Source organism: Tursiops truncatus, chromosome 14 (genome assembly GCF_011762595.2).
Source record: "Tursiops truncatus isolate mTurTru1 chromosome 14, mTurTru1.mat.Y, whole genome shotgun sequence".
Classification (NCBI taxonomy): Eukaryota; Metazoa; Chordata; class Mammalia; order Artiodactyla; family Delphinidae; genus Tursiops; species Tursiops truncatus.
In genome coordinates, this window is record NC_047047.1 from 35,552,082 (window position 1) to 35,569,393 (window position 17,312).

The window sequence follows — 17,312 nt, forward strand, 5'->3', positions numbered from 1 at the left end:
GAGAAATGTAACAGGGCAATCTAACAGAGTTAAATAATTGTTTCCAAAGTAATCAAGCAGCTGATTTAGAAGATGCAAACATCTTCTAACACTAGAAATGTTATAATATTTCACGTGATAATAATATACTCAGTAATTGTTGGGAGTAATATACAAGTTTTCAGTATTCCATCATTTTTTTTAACTTTATTTTTTATACAGCAGGTTCTTATTAGTTATCAATTTTATACACATCAGTGTATACATGTCAATCCCAATCGCCCGATTCATCACACCACCATTGGCTTTTCTTTTTAATACTGAAATGATTCAAGGGATAACAAGTGAACATATTAATTAATTTGAAATTTATCTACTTCTAAATTACTTGTCCAGTTAACAGTTTTTTGTTTTGTTTTATTTTTGGCAAACCTGATCATTACCATTTACTTTTACATTTAGATTCATGATTATGAACTGTTCTGTGGAAAAGTAAAAATAAAATCATGCTGGATCCCTGAAAGAACTAAGTGCAATACTCAGTGTGTATTTTCTTCCTATGGTATGTTATCTACAGGTGGATGAGGAAAGCAAACCAGTCTGTCTTCTTCTAGTGTCTGGGAGATACTTCGTGGCTATTGTCTAACCCAAGTGCCAACTACAGCAACTTGGAATCTTTTTGAAACAAGGTGGGGTATAATATAAATGCAAATATTTTTTAAAAGGCCAAACTGCCAGGTTTAAGGCAGCTTTTGAACTATTGTTGATTTCCTGATGTTCCAAAATATAGGAACCTGCTATATTTCTTAGTATAATCTGTGAACTGATTCCAGATTTAAAGTGAATTATTCTCCTTTCTGGCCTTTGATGAAATTTGGTGAGTCTTTCCTTGATATGTTCATAATGTAAACTCATCTGGTTTTATATGAGATTGGGGATTTAGGAGGATTTCTTATTTTAAAGTTAAATTTAGTTCATATTGGAGACTGATATTCTCATTCTCCTTATTACAAAACTGTAGAGGATTGAATTTGAAAAACATACTGTAAGAATTTCCTCTCAGCTATTTTTGTTGCTTCCTTCTCTTTTGTCCTTCCCTTCCCCCCAACTTTAGCTCCTTAGTGTGTAAATTATTATTTCACAAAGAGTTATGTTTGCAGTTTTCAAAGTGACTTCTTAGAAGTGAAATTTGAATCATTTTTTTTCAATCCCCAAAGGTAAGACTTATATTTTCACTTTTGATTTAAGTGTCTTATAAATGCCTGAAACTTTGATATTTTTAGGCAAAGAAATAATTTCAAAATTGAAAGAAATCTTCCTAAAATTAAGACGTAAGCACTCAAATGGCCCTTTCCTCTCTTTTAAAAAATATCCTAAGACATCCCCTTTCTTGTGGATTGTATTTTATTGGATTAAGATCACCAGCCCTCTGAAACCCGGCTAAATTGGATTACCGTTGAGAATCACAGGGAGGAGGTATTAATAATATACACACACTTCAAGCATCTCAGTCAAATAGCAGGAATAACTGATTTCAGTGCCAGAGAAGTTTGATAGGTGCCTGGAAGGAAGGCCTGGAACTAGGGGAAAACTTAGAAGAACTTGGTGAGGGAAGGCCTCGAGAGAGAGACAATGCAGTTTCCAGAGTCCAGTGGATTGTTGGGGAGGGGTCACCTTAAACCTTTAAAAGGACGCTTAACTGGGAAATTCTGAGCAGCCTTCACTTTGAAGGGGGTGAAAGGAGAGGTGGAATGTTGTGGAAGTATCTTCTTAATAGGCGCTGGGTGGTTGAGAGATGCTTGGAGTCAGTTGGTCTGGGGGGTGGGCGAAGGCCACCCTGAGGGTTCGCGGACCGTCCCTCAGAAGGCGGCAGACGGCACCTGGCTGCCGCCGAGAGCACATCGGGGTGGGGGAAGGGTCGTGGGGAAAAGTCGAGTTCAGCGTGGGTTTCTCTCTTTGCCTGGAGGACTATTAGAATAGATTAGAGGAGGCGCCGAGCAGCCGCGCGGGGTATTCCCCGCTCCGGGGGAACGCCGGCGGCGCCAGCGCCGGCCCCGGCCTTCTCCTGAGGCGGCGAGAGCTACCCCCGGTCCGGGCCGCGGCCTCCCGCCCCGGCGGAGCCGCGCGGTGGATTGTGGGCTGGGGGCTGCGGCGGCCTCACTGCGGCCTCGGACACTGTCTCCCCGGACCTAGCCGGGCCGAGGCAGGCGGGCGGAGTGAGGGGAACCAGTGGAGCAGGGAGCAGAAGCGCTAGAGTAGTGGTCGCGGCGCGGCGGCGGCGGCGGCGGCTCCTCTGGAGGCCGGGGATGTGGGAGAGGCGGTGGCAGGAGCGGCGGAGGCGGCGCTGCGGACCCGGGGGAAACTGCTGGCTGACAGGACACCCGGGAGAGACGTGAGGGAGCTGCCGCTGCCGCCTCTCACCCCCGAGCGGAGCTGGGCTCGAGAGGGCGGCCCTGTGCTCCGCCAGCCGACTAGCCAGCCGGCGCGGGGCGGGGGCGGGAAGCCGGGCTCGGGCCCAGCCGGGTTCCGGGCGGCGGCGGCCGCGGAGCAGCAGCCTCGGCGCGACGTGGAGGGTTGGAGGCGGCGGCGATGCACTAGGCCTCGCTCTGGGGCTGCTGCCCGGGACCCGCAGGTAGGTGTCGGGCCGGCCGCACGCGGCCCCCAGCGCTTCGCGGCCCACCCTCACCCCGACCTCCTGTAGAGGGAGGACCGAGACCCCACCCCCTCTGTCTCCTCCCCTGCCGGAGCCGGCAGAGTTTCGGTCACAACTGACCAGCGCCGAAGCTTCCATTCCTCCCGGCCACCACCACCTCCTCTTCCTTCTTACTCTCCCTCCGGGATCGGGGCCGGCAGCTGTGCTCCTCGCTTCCAGCCCGCGGCCGCTATGCCGTTCTCGCCCCTGTCTCCCCTCGGGGATCCGGGCTGTGGAACCGCCACCACCCGCCTTAGACGCTGCCCCCAAACTTTCCCTTTCTTTTTCTAGCCGGGCCCTTACCCCTTTTTGATCCTACTGGAATAATTTAAATTAAAAAAGTCATTTTTTCCCCCTGCCGAAAGCCAACCCAGAAAATAACTCGGTGTTTTGCAGTTTGGCAATTTAGCTCGCAAGCATTTGTTCAATAATTAATTTTTCTTCAGTTATGTGTCTTTCCATCTCTGCATTGGTACAAAGGCAGGCCTTCCCTGCCCTCCTGTCGTTGACAAGGGAACTTTTGCCTGCCCATTATAATTAACACTTGGTCTGTCCGTGTACTGAGTTCGGGATGGTATTTTTAGAATTTTGGTTGACCCGGGTTGCAATTTTTTTTAAAGTTCCCCTTTCACCAGCTTTATTTTGGTCTTTATTGGGGCTCTCCTTACTTTCGAAGAATTAAATTGGAATGTTTTTGTGTTTTGCTTTTAATTGGTTCTATATCTGATTTGTCAAACCCCAGGGCAATCTTAAGAGTAAACGCTTACAAGGCAAGTGATGTCATGATAGTATACTGAGATATGTGTTATTGTGGTAACTTAAACTGCAGATTTTGATGGACAGTCAGGTTGACTTTTATATCTGATGAAGTGTTCTAGTTGGAAAAGTACCTTCAGAGCCTTAATGACTTCTAAGCAGTTATGATAGAACAGATGGAATGATGGGATTTGTTTGTTTGACTGTATTTGTATTGCAGTCAGAGTCTAATTTCCTAGAAATAGGTATTACTTGATTGTTCATAGTGGTCATCATTGCTAATGATAGGTTTTGGTAAAAATGATCAATGCGTGCAAATTTTGGGCGATTGATAGTTGTGGTTTGAGGGATTAGATGTTTGAGATTTTATTGTGATTTGGCTGTTTTAAAATTATGCTTGTTAATTTCAGAATTATTGCACTATCAGGACAGACATTACAATCTGAGGGTCACTTTTAAAAGAAATAAATGTTTTATGGTTTTCTTTATAAAGAATGCATGCCAAACTATAAAGGCTGTTCACATTTTCTTGTTGTTGATGATATTAATATATTTTGGTCTTGGAGAGGTATTGTTACTCTAACACTGGGCTTTCTGAAGTGTTTTCCGTTGCTTTTAAATTATCCAAAGTTTACTAAGAAAAGATGATTAAATTTGCATATGTTTGTTTTCTGGAAAAGTTAAGGTTTATTTCTGAATAGGTATTAAGTTTTTATGTCAGAATTAAAATCAAATCTTACATAACTCTTGAAATGGCAAACTGCAGAATTTGCTCTTAATCACATTCCTTTCCTATCAGTAAAAGTTGATTAAAATTCTTTTCCTGCTTTTAGCTTTTTACATACTTTATTGAGTAAAAGTACACTTATTTAAAGTGTTAAATTCATCCATATTTAGTATATTTACATAATTGTGTAACCATCACCATAATCTAATTTTAGAATATTTTCATCACCCCAAAAAGAAACTCCCCTTACTCCCCACCCCAGCCCCAGACCTAGGCAACCACTAATATACTTTCTATCTCAATGAGTGAATTGTAGTTCACTCATAAATAGTATCAGCTCCCTGAAAAATTTTTCTTTTAAGATTAATTTCCATGTTTAAAATAGTTCTGGACAGGAAATAATCAACTGATCACTGGTATTAATAAGTGATGTTTTAAACAGTTGATATACTGTTTGGTTGTATTCCTCATGGATTGCTATAAAGAGTGGAGAAAGAAAAAAGTTAGGATTAATGACTTAAGTGATCTCAGGAGGTGGTTTAGTCAGCTGGAAGTCAGTAAGTAAAAGTTGAAGGAGTATTTTTGCCATAGGATATTAGGGCTGGAAAAGATCTTAAAGGTCATCAGCTTACTTCCTGCTTGCTTCGCAAATAAATGGCAGAAACCAGATGAGGAAATCTGAAGAGTGGAAGGTTGAATCTCTAGAATGCATGGCTCAAGAACCACAATGAGACAATGTAAGGCAAGAGATGGGGATTTGCAAGTTAGAACTGTTTAGATCCTATGTATATATAAGTATGTATGTATATATGTATGTAAGTATTTGACATTTTACTAGCAGAGTAGGGAGAGAACTGGACATTCCCCAACTTTGGGATGGAGGGGAAGAGGTGACAGTAGATGCGATTCATGTTACAAAATCCTCTAAAATGCTTTAACCTAAAGGAGGATGGCATATATATTATTTAGCTATCTTCTTGTACTATTACCATCTTATTTTTAAAAATCCAAATTTTAAAAACAAAATTAATTTTTAAAAATTATACAGGGCTGGTTGGAGACCTCCTTTTTCAAAGACCCAGGACCCTAACATCTAAACCAATGGTACTAAAATAAGGGCAGTTTTGCCCTCTAAGGAACGTTTGGCAGTGTCCGAAGACATTTTTCATTGTCACAACTGAGGGTGCGGTGCTATTGCTAAATATCCTAGGATGCGCAGGACATGTCCTACTCCATCCTACCCCCCACACACAACAAAGAATTATCTGACCCTACATATCAGTAATGTTCTAATCCTGTAGTTTGTGTTATTCTGGTAAGGTCCTGAGCAAATGTGCTTGACTCCCACCAGATTGGAAAATATTTTCAGTGGGCATTGTTTGGTGGGTTACATAAAACTTTAGGTCCTCTAGCAATTCTCTCTCTTTGCAGGGGGAGGCGGTTGAGGGAAAATTAAAAGGAAATCTGTGACATAATGCAGATATTCTTTAGTCTGTTTAGTTGTCTTCAAATCTAGGGTAAAAAAATTTTTTCCTGAAAATGGCAGCCTTACTTTACTGCAGATTTGAACTATTATGTTTTGAATTGTTTGTTACTGGTGCATAGGTTTTTGAAATTGGAAATAGATAAATAGTATTTTCTCTATCTAGATTTCTTTTCCTGGTAGCTTCAACTGCGAAGAAAGGAGAGAAAGTAAGCTAAAGTGTTTTAATTAATTGTGTATGTTGTGATGAAGAAAAATTCAAAGCTTGTACATGAATCTCATCTTTTTTTTTTCTTATGGGCCCCTTTTGACTCTAATTTCTTTATAACAACCTTAATTTGGTGAAAGAAGAAGAAAAGATTGAAAAGTTGGAATCACTTTTGCTATTTACCAGCCTTATGACTTTAGATAAATTACTCAATCTTTCTGAGCCTCAGTTTTCTCATCTATAAAGTAGGAATAGTGATAATTCCTGCATTATAAACTTATTGTGAGAATTAAATGAGGTAATGTGTGTTAAGATGCTATGTCAACTGTAAAATACTATATGAGTTAGTTAATGTACCTGAAACTAATATAATGTTATATGTCAATTATACCTCAGTTAATAAAAAAAGAGTTACTTGTTTCAGAAGAATCAAATTAGATGGTGCCAAAGCAGGAATATAGAAAGCTAGGCAGAGAATAGTAACTGCTGTCAACCTCTCTAGGGAGAAGAGAGAAGTTCTAAGAATATATTGCTAACAAACTAGTAAAAGAACTAGTATTATTGCCATAATCTGGAGCTCTTCCAACTAGGGGCAGACTGACTTCCTTCAGTAGCACCTGAGGGTATCACTATTACAACACAGTATAAAACTGATTATTGGGCTTCCCTGGTGGCACAGTGGTTGAGAGTCCGCCTGCCGATGCAGGGGACACGGGTTCGTGCCCTGGTCTGGGAAGATCCCACATGCCGCGGAGCGGCTGGGCCTGTGAGCCATGGCCGCTGAGCCTGTGCTCCGCAACGGAGAAGCCACAACAGTGAGAGGCCCGCGTATCGCGAAAAACAAAACAAAACAAAAAAACTGATTATTAAAATGGTGAAATTAAGTTATAAAGAATAGGTTACCTTGTTTTCAAAATATGCTCTTTGAAAAGTCATAAAAATGTATAATTTAAGAATTAAAAATTTCAACAGTGCCTTATACAAAAAGTTTTAGCCTTATCAAGAGTAAGCTATAGTTATCTGCATCAGTTACCTTGCTGGGAATAATTCCTTCTGTCTTCATTTACTATTCATGCCTTTCTTCATATTTTAAGGGTTGTATATGAATATTGTGGTAATTCATCATATTTTATGATGTTTTTCTCATGAGGAGTGAATAAAGTAAAATTTTGAAATCATAATTGTTATGTCAAGAAAGTTTGTGCCCTTGTTTGTTTTGTTTTGTTTTTATTTTGTTTTGTTTTTCAATTTGGCTAAGTAAAATCCTAAACTATAGCAGTGTCAGTTGGGATGGAGAGCAAGGGATGGATTTGTGATGAATTTTAAAGGTAGAATCCATAGGACAGTTCAAGTTGGTATAGACTTTGAAGAATGTGGAGAGGTCAGGGAGTTAAGTTGGCTCTAGTGTTTCTAGCTTGGTAAACTACATAGATGGTGTTGTTAACTGAGCTAGAGAAGGAATAACGTTTTTGGCAGGTAAGAGAGGGTGGATAAAGATGGTAGATAATGAATTTAAGTTTTGGATATATTGAATTTTAGGTATCTCTGAGACTTGTAGGTGAGGATGCCCAGTAGGCAGTTACAAATTTGGATATGGAATACTGAAAAGAGTATATCTTGAATCTATCCAGTTTTCTCCATCTCCTCTACCATTATCTGAGTTCAGGCTACTGTCATCTCTCACCTACAAGTTTCCTGTTTGGTCTCTTCTAGTATTAGTCTTCTCCAATCTGTTTTCAGTACTATAATCAGTGATTTTTCTTAAGGACAAATTTGATTATATCATTCCTCAGCTGAAATTATTTCTGTGACTTTCCTCATGATGAAACCCACATTCCTTATTCCTTTAACAGATTTATAAATTCATTTAAGTTCTTTTCCCAACTTATCTCTCTAGCCTAATGACTCTCCACAACTCCCTGTTCCCCTAAAATAGACAGATTGAATTACTTGTGGTTTCTGGCAATAAGCTCTCTCTTCCCTCCAAGCCTTTGCACTACTGTTCACTATTCCTGAAGGGTTCTCCTTATCACACCCTTTCTCCCCTTCATCTATCTGACTCATTTCTACTTATGTTCAGTTCTTAGTAAGCCTTCATTTGTGCATTATTATTATTATTGAAAAATTTTAAACCCACAGAAAAGTCAAAAGAATAGTAGAACGAACACACACACACCACACACACACACACACACACACACACACACACACACACACACACACACACACACACCCCCACACACCCCTTTGCCAAACCTGAAAACAGGATGTAGGTATTATGATGCTTCATTCCTAATACTTAAGCATGCATCTCCCAGTTACAGGGACATTCTCTCACGTAACCACAATACCATTATGATACCTAAGAATGTCAACAATTACTCAATAACATTATTCAACATATAGTCCATACTTAAATTTTCCCATTTGTCCCAAAATTATAGCTTTTTTTCTCCCTTTAATGCAAGATTCAGTCAAGATTCATACATTGCATTTGGCTTGTATGTCTCTTTAGTCTCTCCCAATCTGGACTAGTCCCACTGTCTCCCTTTCTTCTTGGATTTATCTTTTGAAAAGTAGAGGCATTTGTCCTCAGGTATCTTCCATATTCTGAATTAGTCTGTTTCTTTATGATTCGATTCTGGTAGAATATTTCTGGCAAGAATATCACAAAGATGATATATATACCCACCACTTTATCACATCAGGAGACACATAATGTCAGGCTGTCCCCTGTTGGTGATTCCAGCTTGATCACTTGGTAAAGGTGAGAACTGACAGATCTCTACTATTTAATACATAATTGATAGCGTGATACTTCATTGCCATGTAAATATCCTGTTCCTAACAATCTTTTAAACTAACGGTTTTAGCATCCATTAATGATCCTTGTTTGAATCAGTCATTGCATTGGAGGGTTACAAAGGGTGATTTTTCTAATTCTTTCATTCCATCTACATTTATTACCTTCATTGATTTTTGAGAGCAGTGAGGTCAGGTTAGATGAAAACTGAATATAAGCAATTGAATTTAGAAATCAGGTCATTCTTCACCTTTTCCAGAGCCAAGTGAGTGGTGAAGATGGAAGATGGATAACTAAGGAGGTAGACCAGAGAGAAAATAGAGGTTTGCCAGTGAAGGGGAGGCAAGAAGAAGTAGCTTGAATAGATAGAGTTGAAGGAAAGAACTCTAATTTAGTACTTGAACATTTTTTTTGATGGATTGATGAGATTGACAATAGGAGAGTCAGGAGAGTCAGGGAATAATTAATAGGACAAGGTCTCAGATGAAGTGCAGAAAGATGAGATCAAGAACAGCAGGTTGGGGGATTAACTCTGGAAAAGAGTAGACACCTATACTGTACCTCAGAAAGTTAGGAGTTGTGTATAGGTGAGAATTAGGTACGTTTGGATATGGATGGAAGAAGTCATATCTGAGGACTTTTTTTTATTGCTATGTGGTAGACATTTACTTTTTGAGCGTGAGATTGATGGAGGTAAGCTAGGGGACATGAGAGTAATGAAAATTTGTTATGAATACTGTGGGGATTGGGAAAGAGAAGTGCTTGAGGATAAATAAGTGAAAGGACTGCTAAGCAGAGCCTCATCTGAGATTGGAACTCATAAATGTATAATCTACTTGTTTTACATAAATTTTCTCTGGCAGTGTTCTGCAGCCAGGAACAAAGCAAAGACAGATTGTATTGAAGATGGATGAGGGAAGGGAGAATTGAACATCCAAGGGAGACTGTTGAAGTAATTGACCATGAGATCCAAGCTAAGTGGAGAAGCTTGTGAGGCAGAACTGGGCTAAGAGACCCAAACAGTGGGGAGAGGAGGTATAGAGGTAATCAAGCAGTAATTAATTAAAATGCTAATTTATTGTTGGTTTGGGGTTATAGTACTAATAAACTTTATAGTTATTTACTTTATACCTCAAACTAACATTTAATATTTTCATTCTTGAACCACTTACTGACTCACTGAAGGTGAGTTTCTAGCTATTTTGCTTTATTTTCTCTAAAAACAATTTCTTGAATGCATCATCTTTATTATTACTTAACATTTATAGAGTACATACTTGTTTAGATTATTTGAAGACCGTTCTCTTCAAGGATCTAAATACAAAATGTATTTTATTTACAAAGATAGACTTAACACTAGATTGTTTTTACTCTAGAAAGAAGCAAGGCAGGGATAACCCAAAGCAGTGGATAAATCCTAGTGTCATTTTTGTCTTTCTTAGGAAAACATTAATATATAATTTTCTCTTAGCAACTATTTTCAAGGTAGGGTCGATTATACAGATTTTCTTTTAAATTTACTCTTTTTGTAGAAATGTTAATAAGTATCTACTGGTTTGCATATTTAAGACATTTGTACTCTCCAATAACTTTGAGCGATTTTAGGATTTATTTGTTAATCTTTGGTCAAGACACCAAGAACAGAATACCAGTGTTCTCATCTGATTTACTCTGACAAAAATTTCACTAGTAATACAGTAATATCAATGCCCTAACGGAGTATAATAAAGCATCCAAGTTATATTTTGATTTCATTCAATTTTTTACATGCTAGAGACAGATTTTTTTCACAATACAGTTTTATCATTCAGTTCCAGGCCTGTGAACCCTTCATTAATTTCAACGGTTGCTATAGTATGTTATTTTAGTGTATTAAGTCTCTGATGAGTGCTGGGGAAAAAAGACATTGTTTTTAATTTTAATAACATCTAGATTTAAAAAATATATTTATGTTGTTTTTTGAGGATATTTGTGATTTTATTCCTGATAAGAATGTCACACGTGAAATAGTACTTATAGCCATTTAAAAATACGTAAATTTAATATTACAAATATTTATACTTTTTATCCTTCTGGCCAAATTTCTCTCTTACTGTTCCTTCTTGTCACTAAATCAAAGTAAATAAGGAACTTCAGGAAACACCTGTATTCAGAGTTTCCTACAAGGCCCAGGGTCTCATACATGTCAAATGGGAATGTAAGGAAAAAGCAAATTAGATTAGCACAACTTTGTTCTTATTTTCTGTTCCTTTAGCTTCAACTTGATTTCCCCCAATTTAGAAATACTGATATATGCAAGAAAAAAAACACCACACTGTAATGTCCAACTGAAGATCGATGTGATGGAAGTTAGTAGAGATTATTTTTTAATCATAGTAATTTAAAATATCTCAAATATGTCATATTTTAAGAAGCACTTGCTTGACATAAATCACAGCAAGATCTTTTTTGATCCACCTCCTAGAGTAATGGAAATAAAAACAAAAATAAACAAATGGGACCTAATGAAACTTCAAAGCTTTTGCACAGCAAAGGAAACCATAAACAAGATCAAAAGACAACCCTCAGAATGGGAGAAAATATTTGCAAATGAAGCAACTGACAAAGGATTAATCTCCAAAATATATAAACAGCTCATGCAGCTCAATATTAAAAAAACAAACAACCCAATCCAAAAATGGGCATAAGACCTAAATAGACATTTCTCCAAAGAAGACATACAGATGGCCAAGAAGCACATGAAAAGCTGCTCAACATCACTAATTATTAGAGAAATGCAAATCAAAACTACAATGAGGTATCACCTCACACCAGTTAGAATGGGCATCATCAGAAAATCTACAAACAACAAATGCTGGAGAGGGTGTGGAGAAAAGGGAACCCTCTTGCACTGTTGGTGGGAATGTAAATTGATACAGTCACTATGGAGAACAGTGTGGCGGTTCCTTAAAAAACTAAAAATAGAATTACCATATGACTCAGCAATCCCACTACTGGCCATATACCCAGAGAAAACCATAATTCAAAAAGACACATGAACCCCAATATTCATTGCAGCACTATTTATAATAGCCAGGTCATGGAAGAAACCTAAATGCCCATTGACAGATGAATGGATAAAGAAGATGTGGTCCATATATAGAATGGAATATTACTCAGCCATAAAAAGGAATGAAATTGAGTCATCTGTTGAGACTGGATGGATCTAGAGACTGTCATACAGAGTGAAGTAAGTCAGAAAGCGAAAAACAAATATCGTATATTAACGCATATATGTGGAACCTAGAAAAATGGTACAGATGAACTGGTTTGCAGGACAGAAATTGAGACACAGATGTAGAGAACAAACGTATGGACACCAAGTGGGGAAAGTGGCAGCGGGTGGTGGTGGTGATGTGATAAATTGGGAGGTTGGGATTGACATGTATACACTGATGTGTATAAAATTGATGACTAATAAGAACCTGCTGTATATATATAAAAAAAAAATCAAGTCATCCAATGATGGAATGACCTAGTTGATTGTATGACTGACTTGACCAATAACAGAGTGATGTGAGTAACAAAGAGATCTGTAAGTCATTTTATTTATAGGAAATTTTTAAATTCTAAGAGCTATTCTGAAGACTCATCATGAAGTTATCTTGCTTACTTGGTGAATTTTAGATCAATTTTTCACAAATCACAAACATGTATAGTGTTAGTACACATCCTGAGGGCTTTAAAAAGATCTTTCTTATGTGATTATTTAGGTGATTTTTCCCTTTACTTATTGAATGTATGTGCATCTGTATGTGAGCATGCACATGTGTTGGGAAATATAAGTTAAAAAAAAAAAAAAGCACTTGCCACAACATTTTTGGAATTTTAAGAGCCAATTTCTGGTAAATGGTATAGTTAAGCTTCTTTCATACAGCTAAGACACAAATAATAAACTTCTCTACTATATAAGATTTATCATCTGACAGAATCTAGTTTAATCGTAATTTTTAAAGTACTTAAAATGTTAAAAAATTGTATATCATATACATTATTGCTCACAGTTATCTTAATACTGAAGCTAAAATTTAAACCTAAAGATTTGGGCTTTCAAGAAATACTAACAAATTAATGCTATCATATAAATAAGTATTTGTCTTCTCATCTTGATAGCCCATAGTAGCGTATTTGTCCCTCATTGCAGCTCAGGAATTATCCTTTTGTTAACAAAAGTAGTAAATTATACTGATGAAAAGTGTCTTTTTCCTTGAGTAATAATTTTCTAGCAGTCCCAGTCTTATAAAATTATTTGAGCCTAAAACTGCCCTAAAAAATAGTCTTTAAAAAATGATCACAATCAGATGTTAATTATTGCTATCATTTATTTTTAGTACAAGATGGACATAGAGGACTTCCCTGGCAGTTCAGTGGTTAAAACTTCATCTTTCAACACAGGGGGTGCAGGTTCGATCCCTGGTTGGGGAGCTAAGATCCCACATGCCTCACGGCCAAAAAACCAAAACAGAAGCGATATTGTAACAAATTCAATAAAGACTTTAAAAGAAATGGTCCACATCAAAAAAACCTTAAAAAAAAACCCCAACAAGATGGACTTGTTCTTCTAAATAATTGTTATTGGATCAGTAATTGATCTGATAAGGAGAAAAAGAAGACAGAAAAGTAGAGCACTGGGTGCCTGAAATGGATGGGAGGCAGTAGTGAAAAACATAGGTTTTTGGGGTTTTTTTTCTCTCTCCGGAGAGGCAGTGTGGTTTGGTGACAGTGACATGGAATTTTGAATCAGAAGATCTGAATGCAAGTCGCATCTTCACAACTAAGTAGCTAAATGGTTTGAAGCCAAGTTACTCTTGAACCTGTTTCTCTATCCACATAATAGGGATCAATGATTCATTCATTCACAGATTCACTCAGAAATGTTTTTCTTGCTAGGTTGTTAGGAAGACCAACAAAATAATCTGAATGAAAGCAAGCAATTATGAACCGTGTAGTGTTTAGTCAAATATTAGTAATGATGTAATTCATCTTATTGTCTTTCTGTTGCTTCCCTCTCCTCTGCCATCCTTCCTTATTTCATAGATAACGTATTTTCATTGCACTCTTAATCTTAGGACTTAAGAGAATTTTCAGAACTAGTGGTAGGAGTGAGGCAATCCAGGTTCACCCAAGTCCCAGCTGATCTGCCTGCCCATCATGGATAAGGGCATTAGGCAGAAGAGTAGGATGGAAGGCAACTTTTCTGGATCAGCTTGTTCATTTTCTTACTGCTGCCTGACAAAGTCCTGTTTTTCTCAAGGTGGGGCATAGCCCAATGTGCCTCATAGTCTCTGGGTATGATTATTCTTTATCTTTTTTTCTGCTTCCTCCTCTCCACCCCATCCCATTCCCATGAGTATCTAACTCTTCTTTCTCTCTCATCTCCTTTCTCCACCACTTTTTCTTGTTTCTTTTAATCTCACCCTTCAGTTGATTTCTTGCTGTTTGCCTATAAATGTGCTCCAGCCTCCCATGGCCTAAATAATTCTTGCTCAACTCTAATCGCTTTTTTTTCATCACCAAAAATATGTTGATATTGTTGCTTTTGTTACTTCATCACTTACTTAACCTCTTGTGGTATGGCGTCTGTCCCAAACACTGTCCTAAGACTGTTCTAATCCAGTATCCTTTCTGAAGTTAATAACCTTCTTGACCTCTCTGTCTGCAGCATGTTGACACTACTTTTCACACTTTCTTCCTGGACACTTCTCCCTTGGCTTCTGTAGGATGGTTTTTCTGATTGCTTTCTTCCTTACCTCTTACATGTATTGGCCCCACCCCTTGCTCTGAGCTCTCATTGGCCCTCTTTTTCTGCACTTTCTTCCTTTGTAATATTACTTTCCTGCGACTAGAATTATTTACACTAATATTTCTGTAATGTAATTGAACTAGGAACGGTGATGCAAAGTTCAGGGAGGCAGAATTCTGTTTACTACAAGACATAATTTTTTTCCTAAAACAATTATAGTTGTTTTGTAGTAATAATCTGCTTTTGAAGTAGTCAGTTCTCTATTACTGTATGTTTTCAAGTGGAGGTAGAAAGACCCCTTGTAGAAAGGATTCATATATTCGGTAGAAAGTTGAGCCAGATGATCTCTGAAAGTCCCATCCAACTCAGAGATTGTAACATTTATATCATCCACTCTACTCCCATGGATTGAATTTTGACCTTTATTCAAATGTCTTCCAAAGCATTATTTCTAGCTTCTCTGCCTCATCATCCCTCTTCTCTCTCACAGTTTTTATCAAAAATTGCTTCTGTTTTAGGCTACTGTTTATTCTAGCTTCATCATCATTTTCCACTACTCTTTTTTCTTTCCTTTTACTGGCATGGCTTTGAGGACCACTGTTCTATGCTTTGACTACTTTTCTGACAGTAAATTATATCTGCCCATATTGGTTTGCTTCCCCCCACCCAACCCAAACTAGGCGCACTCAAGCAAGGGACACGAATAGAGGAGGCTTAGAAGCCTAAAGTTTAAATTTATTTTAAAACTTTGTATGGCACAGTCCAAATGTTAAGGCTTAAGATGTTTATAATGGTAAATAGTAGTAGTTGCAATTATTTATTGAATGTCTACTATGTGCCAAGTACATAGATTATGTAAATTGTATTTCATTTAAATGTTACAACATTCCTATGAGGAAGACACTGTTGCTGTCCCATTTTATAAACGAGGAAACTGAGAGGAATGTAAGAAAGTTGTCAGAGGTCACACAACTATTAAATGACAGAGATCTAACTCACTTTATGGCTAGTTTTCTTAACCAATATATTATACTGTGTTACAGGAAAGGTAGAAATCTAGAATCAAATATTAGAAAGTTAGGTAATGTTATACAAACAAGGTAGCGTATTCTCGACTTAGGTTTTTAGATTGTTTTGAATACACGTGAACTTATATGAGATATTGTTAGTGGCTTGTGTGTGCTTACCTCCTTTTCCATGAGAGTCATTCATTTATTCATTCATTCATCCAACATTCATCTGTGCTGGGTGTGGTATAGGAAGATGAATGAAACAAATATAATTTTATGATGTAGAGAGAGAGACAGGAAATAAGCAGGTAAATAAATAGTTATAATTTGAGAAAGTACTATAAAGTACACAAACCATAATGCTACTAGTAGAGAATAACAGGGATATGTGTGTTGGATGGGGGATAGAGTAAGGGGAGGATGTGCTTAGATACTGTGGTCAGGAAAAGCCTATTATATAACCACCGTTAACATTTTGTCATATACCTTTTTATACATTATATATAGCTATATAAAGTTTTTATACCAAAATGAGATTGTACTATATATTCTGTTTTGTAATCTCATAATTGAGTCTCTTGAAACAATAGCCATTGTGTGTTAATTTCCTTACCTAGTTCACTCTAACCTCTGCATTCTGCTTCTACCCCCTGTATTGGACTTGATATCGCTTCCCAATGTGATGTGGTCACTTCCTAATTTCCAAATCTAAAGGAGGTTTTTGCCTTAGTGTTTTATTTGCCAATTCTGAGCTGATTTTTCTTCCCTGGTTTTTCTCCCACCTTCTTGGATGTTCCTTCTTGTCTTTATCACAAGCTGTTCTTTATATCTTTCTTTCACTTCTTTCTTCAGAAATGTTGGAGTCCTCCTAGGTTCTATACTTGGCCCTCCTCACTAATACTCTCCTAGAGTGATCTATTCAACACTCGTGTCTTAAGTCTATAATGACTCACTACAGTCTTGTGGATTAAGTCTAAACTCCTTTGTAAGATTCCACCCAGCTTAAGGAATATTCAGTTTTTATCTAAAGAAAAAAGAAATGAACCTGTACTAATATTTATTATGAGGATTGATACCAGCATCTTCAATCCATCTGTATGTTTATCAGATAGTCAAGTTACAGATAAGTGAGTAAGCTCAAGGGATTAAGAGTGGTATCCTTCACTTAGTTCATCCTTGTCATGTAATAGCCTTACATGAATAGTTAATTGGGTTTACAAATTATGCTATCTAGTTTTAACTAAACCAACTCTTATAAAATGTTTAATTAACCTAAAATGATTCCTGAAGAGAAGTCACATCTTGGATGAATACTAACAATGGAACCACAAATAAACAAAGCACAGAGTTGGATTCTCCTATTCTTAGTACAAGCTCTTCCATACATAAAAGTACTCAAAATAGCCGTCAAACTTAAGACTATGTTATGTATGTTTTGTGTTTTTTTTAATAAGAAAAAGCATTCCAAATTTGCTGATCTTTTCAGAAATGGCATGTGACTGTCAGTAATATTTAACCAAACAGATAGTGAAACACACAGACACAAAACACAGACAGACGCACACATTAAATCTGTTTCCACAGGGTGTTTTTGTTTGTTTTTATTTTTAAATAATGAATAAGAAAATGTATAATAGTAGTTGATCTTCTAGAAACACTCAAGCTATGGTAAATCTGTTTTGAAAACAGATGTTTGGAAATATTCCATCATTATGTTATTTTGTTAAATGATGAACTCGTTAAAAACCCAGACTGGAGTTTTCTACCCTGTTTTAAAAATCTCAAAATAGAGAGTTTAGGAAGTGTGATCAGTGATTTCTTCCATTTGGTTCTACATATATTCGTGAGTATCTTTTTAAATTTTCTATAATA

At 37.5% G+C, this 17,312-nt stretch overlaps 1 protein-coding gene across 10 annotated transcripts in view; it reads left to right on the forward strand.

Annotated features, from left to right (window-relative positions):
• The window catches only part of VPS54 (VPS54 subunit of GARP complex), a 137,429-nt gene that overhangs the window by 30,695 nt on the left and 89,422 nt on the right, over positions 1-17,312 (forward strand). For 8 of the 10 annotated variants that reach the window (XR_004521782.2, XR_012325681.1, XM_073791307.1 and 5 more), the window contains exon 1: positions 2,472-2,611. The gene's annotated coding sequence lies outside the window, so the exon portion shown is untranslated. Of the gene's footprint in view, positions 1-556; positions 669-2,471; positions 2,612-11,469; positions 11,878-17,312 lie in introns of those variants that run through there. The other 2 variants (XM_033838452.2, XM_073791306.1) reach the window with 2 other exon arrangements.